We start from the raw sequence: 5,987 nt of genomic DNA, 5'->3' as shown, positions 1-5,987 counted from the left end.
GGGGAGATTATTTGGTAGTCATATGCCAACAATAGGGCCTTATGCTTCCATTATAATTGTCTGTGGGTGACAATATTGACTGAGCCAGGCTGCTGCTAGGCAGGATAAGTGTATGAAGGTATAATACTCTTGGAAAATTTCAAGCTTATTAGCATAATTGCTCTGATGAAAACTGAAGAGCTTACTTAACATAGCTGACTAGAGTAGACAATAGATGCATAAGCAGTGTCCTAATTATTGAATTAATGAGTCCCAATTGTTTGTCCTTACTGTAAACGGTCCTTGCTATGAAACAGACATTTGCTGAAGGAGTCTGACAATTGTGTTAGCTGACAAGTGGCCAGAATGTAATTAATGGTGGGAGAGAGCCAATTACTACTGGGTCCTAAAGACTTCACTGGTGAGTTTCAAGGAAAAATTATATAGCTATACAGTGGTTTCATATCAACTCTTCTTTGCTTTTGTAAACTCATGGAGCCTGATTCAGTGCTCTTATTTTGCAGTTGAGGAAACTGAGGCTGAGGCTTCCTTCTCCAAAGTCCTGTGACCACTTAGTGCCATGCATTGTGCACATAGTATCTGCCTTTTCTGCTCTGGCACTGCCCACTGACTCTTCTTCATGTTCCTGGTCTTCATGCACACCCATGCTGCAAAACAACACTTCTGAACCTTTGCCGCTCTACAAAACTCCAAGTTCCCATTACTTTGTAAGCATATGTCCTCACCAACTATTTCGTGGTGAAAATAGAGGCAAATTTCCTACCCACGCCTGAACCCCCAATGATGGACAGATGTACCTGTCTCCAGACCGACCCTTCCAGCCACTTTCTTCAAAAGCCTTGCCTATCCCTCTGGATAAGCTTTTTCCTCCACTTACTGTCTCTTCCCTTGACCACCCTGTCCAGGGTGGTCATACATACACACGTCCCTCCCAACATACACATGTCACACTCTATCACATCACCTTTAAAATTTTTTCTTTAAAAACTTTTATCATTATGTAGAATCATCACGTCCACTTATTCTGTACTGAATTATTACTTGTCACCCCTTAACACTTAATGTAAACTCTAAAAGAGCAAGAAATATGTCCGTTTTGTTCACCAGAGTATCCCTAATTCAAGCATACATGGAGGCACTCAATAAATATTTTTGAATGGATGAATAATTTTCACTCAAGTTCACTCAAACTCAGCATATCCAACTGGAAATGATCATCTCCTTCTGTTTTCCTGTCTGTGTATGTCTTAGCCCAGTTCCCTAGAAAATAAACCTGATGCAAGGATTAAGTATTGATGCTTTTTTTGTAGAAGGTATAATCCCAGGGCAACAGTATGAGGGAAAAGACAAGAAAAATGGGGAACAAGGTACAGCGATGCATTACTGTGCTAAACACTACTCCATGAAAAGCCTTAAAGAAATACAGCCTGTCTCTTGGGCAGGTACAGCCAGTTGGCCATACAGGACATCTCCAGACAGGCAGTATGGAGAAATCACACCATGAAACAATGTGAAGAAGGAAGGAATTTTTTCCTTGTGTCTCCTGTCTCCTGTTGGTCATAGCTTGTCTTTCAGGGAGTAAAAATTTTCTCACTTCCCGGTTGGGTTATCCATTTTCTTTGACAGTCACTCAGAAAGCCAGGTCCCATGCCCTGGAGTTCAGAAATGGTGGGAGGAAACTGGGTATGTGGCTGGTTGACCTCAGGCAGTTAAACCACAAGGGACTTAACTAAGTCTCTAGTGGTAGCAGGTGAAACAGAAGAAGAAGTCAAGGGTCCCAGAGATGGTAAGGCCCAGAAAATCTGAGAAGATATGTAAATTAAGGCTGACATAGGGTAATCATTACTACTGCAAAGGTAGGACCAGGTTTATTTTATCCACTTCATGATACACAGCACCTACCACACTATGTGCTAATTAAACTTCTGTTGAATAAATTCCTGCATAAATGACACCACCACCTGCCAGATCTACTCAAACAGAAACCTTGGAGTCATCCATGGTCTTCCTTCTTTCTTAATTCCTGTATATCAAAGACAAAATTTCCATTGGTTCTGCCTTTTTAATGTATCTCAGATCAATGCCTCCTCTCCAAGCTCACTTCCTCGATTCAGACTTCACTGTCTTTCACTGGAAGTATTGCTTTAGCTCCTCAGCTGATCTTCTTGTCTCTACTCTTGCTCCCTTCCAATTCATCCTCCTTCCTGCTGCCAGAATTTTTTTAATAGCATATTTTCTAAATGTAAATCTGATATCACTACCTTGATTAATAGTGGCCTTCTTCCTGTTTTTTTTCCAAGATAAAATCAAGACTGTTTAGCATAACCTAAAGATCTTTAATGATCCATCCCAGGCCAGTCTCTGTAGTGTCACATCTCAACGCTCCCCACCTTGCTCCCTTTTCCCCAGCCAGAATGAACTCCTGACAGTTTCCCTAATCACCATGTTCTCTCATTCCCCAGTGCCTGTGCTGTGCTCTTTGTTCTGCTAGAAAGCACTTGCCCTGTGGTGCCTGACCAACCTCTGCACACCCTTCGAAGCTCTGTATAGAGCTTCAGTACCCTCATTCATTCATTGATCTCTCTATTCATACATACAAAGAAACACACACACACACACACACACAAACACACACAGCCATTCAGTGTTTATTGTAACAGCCAGGGTTCTTAGTTGCAAGCAACAGAGAAATTGATGTTCACTGACTTAAGGAGAAAGAGAATTTGGTGAAAGGATATTGGGTGACTGACACAATTGCTGGGAAGGCTGCAGAAACAGGCTCAGACAATGAGCAGAAACAAGGAAGGCTAGGCAACAGCCAGGAAGACAGCCAAGACACAGGACCGCATAATGGGGGAGGAAGGCAACCATCACTGGCACCACTGTTCCACACAGGATGCCATGGGCTTCACTTCCAAGTCAGTGTCACTGGGCACTACCCACCGTTCGCTCCCCACCACTCTCACTATCAGCACTGTTGTTCCTGGCAACCAGATATCACTGCAGTGCCTGTTACTGCCACCGGGATTGTTTCCGCACCACCTGTATTTTGCATTACTAGAGCCCTGTCTTTGAAGCCCAGGGCAGATCCATTAGGTCAACCAAGCTTAGCCTATGTCGCATGCTCTACTTGCAGGCAGGGTTGAGAAAGTAAGGAGCTAACATTTTGGTAGGCTTCTGTATTATATTGGGGATCCGCTTCTCTCCAGTAATCCTCAGATAATTATCTAAACAAAATAAAGGGGGCCAGGTTCTGGGGAGCCCCTAAATGACAAATGTCCACTATGTTCTCAAAATTGCATCTACCTGAACCAAGTTGTCTTTGAGGCACCAGGGATACAAAAATGAATAAAGTGACCACTTCATACCCACTAAGATGGCTATGATCAAAAAGGCAGAAAATATCCAGTGTTCCTAACGATGTGGAGAAATTGGAATCTTTATATATTGCTGGCAAGAATGTAAAATGGTGCAGTCATTCTGAAAAGCAATCTGGTAGTATTAATACCTCCAAAGATTAAACAGAGTAACCACATGATCCAGCAATTCCACTTCTAGGTATATACCCAAGGGAAATAGCAACATATATCCACCCAAAAACGTTTACACAAATGTTCATGGTATTCCTAAGACCGTGAAGTAGAAACATCCTACATGCCCACCAACTGATCAATGGTAAAAAGTGGCACATCTATACAATGGAATATTATTCAGCCATGAAAAGTAATGAAGTATTGAGACATGCTGCCATATGGATGAATATTGAAACTTGAACCATTATGCTAAGTGAAAGAAGCCAGTCACAAAGGTCACATACTGTGTGATTCCATTATATGTAACATCCAGAATAAGCAAATCTATAAAGATAGAAAGTGGATTTGTGTTTGGCAAGGTCTGGGAGTGGAGGTGGGGAAGGGGAGTGACAGCTCATGGGTACAGGGTTTCTTTCTGTGATAATGAAATGCTGTAAAATTAGATTGCAGTGATGATTGTATAGTTCTGTGAATATACTAAAAACCATTGACTCGTTTACTTTTTTTTTTTTTTTGCCATGCCACGAAGTGTGTTTTATTTTTATTATTCATACAAATAATTTTCTATAATATTCCAGGGCAAACCGGAGAATTTGGCACTCCAATTGGGGGGGTCCCTTCAGAAACCCACAGGCTGGTGACATCAGCACAGAGTGCCCAGGTTCACAGTGCAGCTTGTGGCTCGTGTCCATCTTGCAGGTGGCTCTTCCTCCACTTCACGACTGGGGTCTCGAAGATGATAGGGGTAGGAAATCCTCCAGGATTTTAGGAAATTTCGCTCCGCTTCTCCTGCTGAATGGTCTCTTTGGTTGGCATGGTGTTCTTCTCCTGCGTCTCTGTTTCTTTCAGCTTGGCCTTATCGAAGCTGGCAATTTCCCCCATGTCTGGTTTGTCTGCCATTTTCTTAAAACAATCCGTGTAGTCGGGTTCCGAGCCCGGGATCCTAGGGCTCCCACTAGCGTTGCTGCAACAAGAGACCGACTCATTTACTTTAAATGAGTGAATTGTGTGCTATGTGAGTGATGTCTTAATAAAGCTCTTTATTAAAAAAAAGAATGTAATAAAAAAAGCCTCCTTTTCCTCAAGGAGCTGACAAGCTTGTGGGACAGCAGAGTTAACAAGGTGGCTGCCAGTGGCCGCTGGTCATGCCTGTAATCCTAGAGCTTTGGGAGGCCTGGAAGGATCACTTGAGGCCAGGAGTTAAATAACAGCCTAGTTAATATAGTGGGACCCTGTCTCTACAAAAACTGTATTTAAAAAAAGAGTTAACAAGGAAACAATACAACTTGAAGTTGTGGCAAACCTTTCCCTCACAGCTACTCCTTCTTTCTTTACGCCTCAAGATGGAGGATGTACCTTGCTCCTAACCACAGCACTTACTTAACTATATTTTAAATTGTCTTTCTCTGAACAGTACGATCCTTTAGGTAGGAACAAGTGTGTCTTTGAACTTTGGGTCACCAGGGCTAGCTGCAGTGCCTAGCACACAGTAGGCTTAATAGTTGTTTGTTGAATGGTGAATAAATGAGAGAGCCAGAACTGGAACTTGGGTGTCCCAAGACCCAGACCAGATACCTTCCAACTACACCCATTTATATTGACGTCAGAAACGAATGCTTTCCAAATCTGACGGCTAGCCAGAGAGATGTCTACAACACAAACAGTTGCGTTTTCTACAAGCTGTCAGTTTCCAGGTGTATGTTTACATTTTACACTGTAAATGTAATTTTGCTGTTTCCATTAATTATGCTATGTCCTTCGAATAATCGTTTCACTCACCTGATTTACAGCTCTCTCCCTTGAGTTCATCACACAGCACCAGCTTTGCTGTCATCTTTAGCATCCTGCAATTGCGACTTCTCACCCACTTGGCTGGTCAACACTGAGTAGGGGGCTTTCTGGCCTATAGGCCCAGATTTTACAGATTTGGTTTTTCACTTACCAAGAAGCACAAAGTAGAACTATATCAGCAAAGATTATGTAGAAAATTATTTTTTTCACAGCCTCTTGAGATTTAACTTTGCAACAAACGTTCCATACTACTTTTAACAATCAGCTTTATTGGCTGGGTGCAGTGGCTCACACCTGTAATTCCAGCACTTTGGGAGGCCAAGGCAAGTGGATCACCTGAGGTCTGGAGTTCAAGGCCAGCCTGGTAAACATGGTGAAACCCTGTCTCTACTAAAAATAGAAAAATTAGCCACGCGTGGTGGCGAGCACCTGTAGTCCCAGCTACTTGGGAGGCTGAGGCAGGAGAATAACTTGAACTTGGGAGGCAGAAGTTGCAAAGAGCCACGATCGCACCATGGCACTCCAGCCTGGGTGACAAGAGTGAGACTCAGTCTCAAAAAAAAAAAAAGCTTTACTGAGATATAATTCATATACCATAAAATTAAATCAGTTAAACAGTACAGTTCAATGGCTTTTAGTATACACAGAGCTGTGCAACCACCA

The 5,987-nt window shown here is 42.5% G+C and overlaps 1 pseudogene; it reads right to left on the bottom strand.

Moving 5' to 3' along the window:
- Positions 1–4,263: 4,263 nt before the first annotated feature.
- LOC104681699 lies at positions 4,264–4,471 on the bottom strand (annotated as a pseudogene).
- Positions 4,472–5,987: the final 1,516 nt, after the last annotated feature.

The sequence above is a fragment of the Rhinopithecus roxellana genome, chromosome 21, assembly GCF_007565055.1.
Source record: "Rhinopithecus roxellana isolate Shanxi Qingling chromosome 21, ASM756505v1, whole genome shotgun sequence".
NCBI classification, from domain to species: domain Eukaryota; kingdom Metazoa; phylum Chordata; class Mammalia; order Primates; family Cercopithecidae; genus Rhinopithecus; species Rhinopithecus roxellana.
Note: the sequence above shows the minus strand (reverse complement) of the source record. Positions and strands in the feature narration are given on the sequence as shown.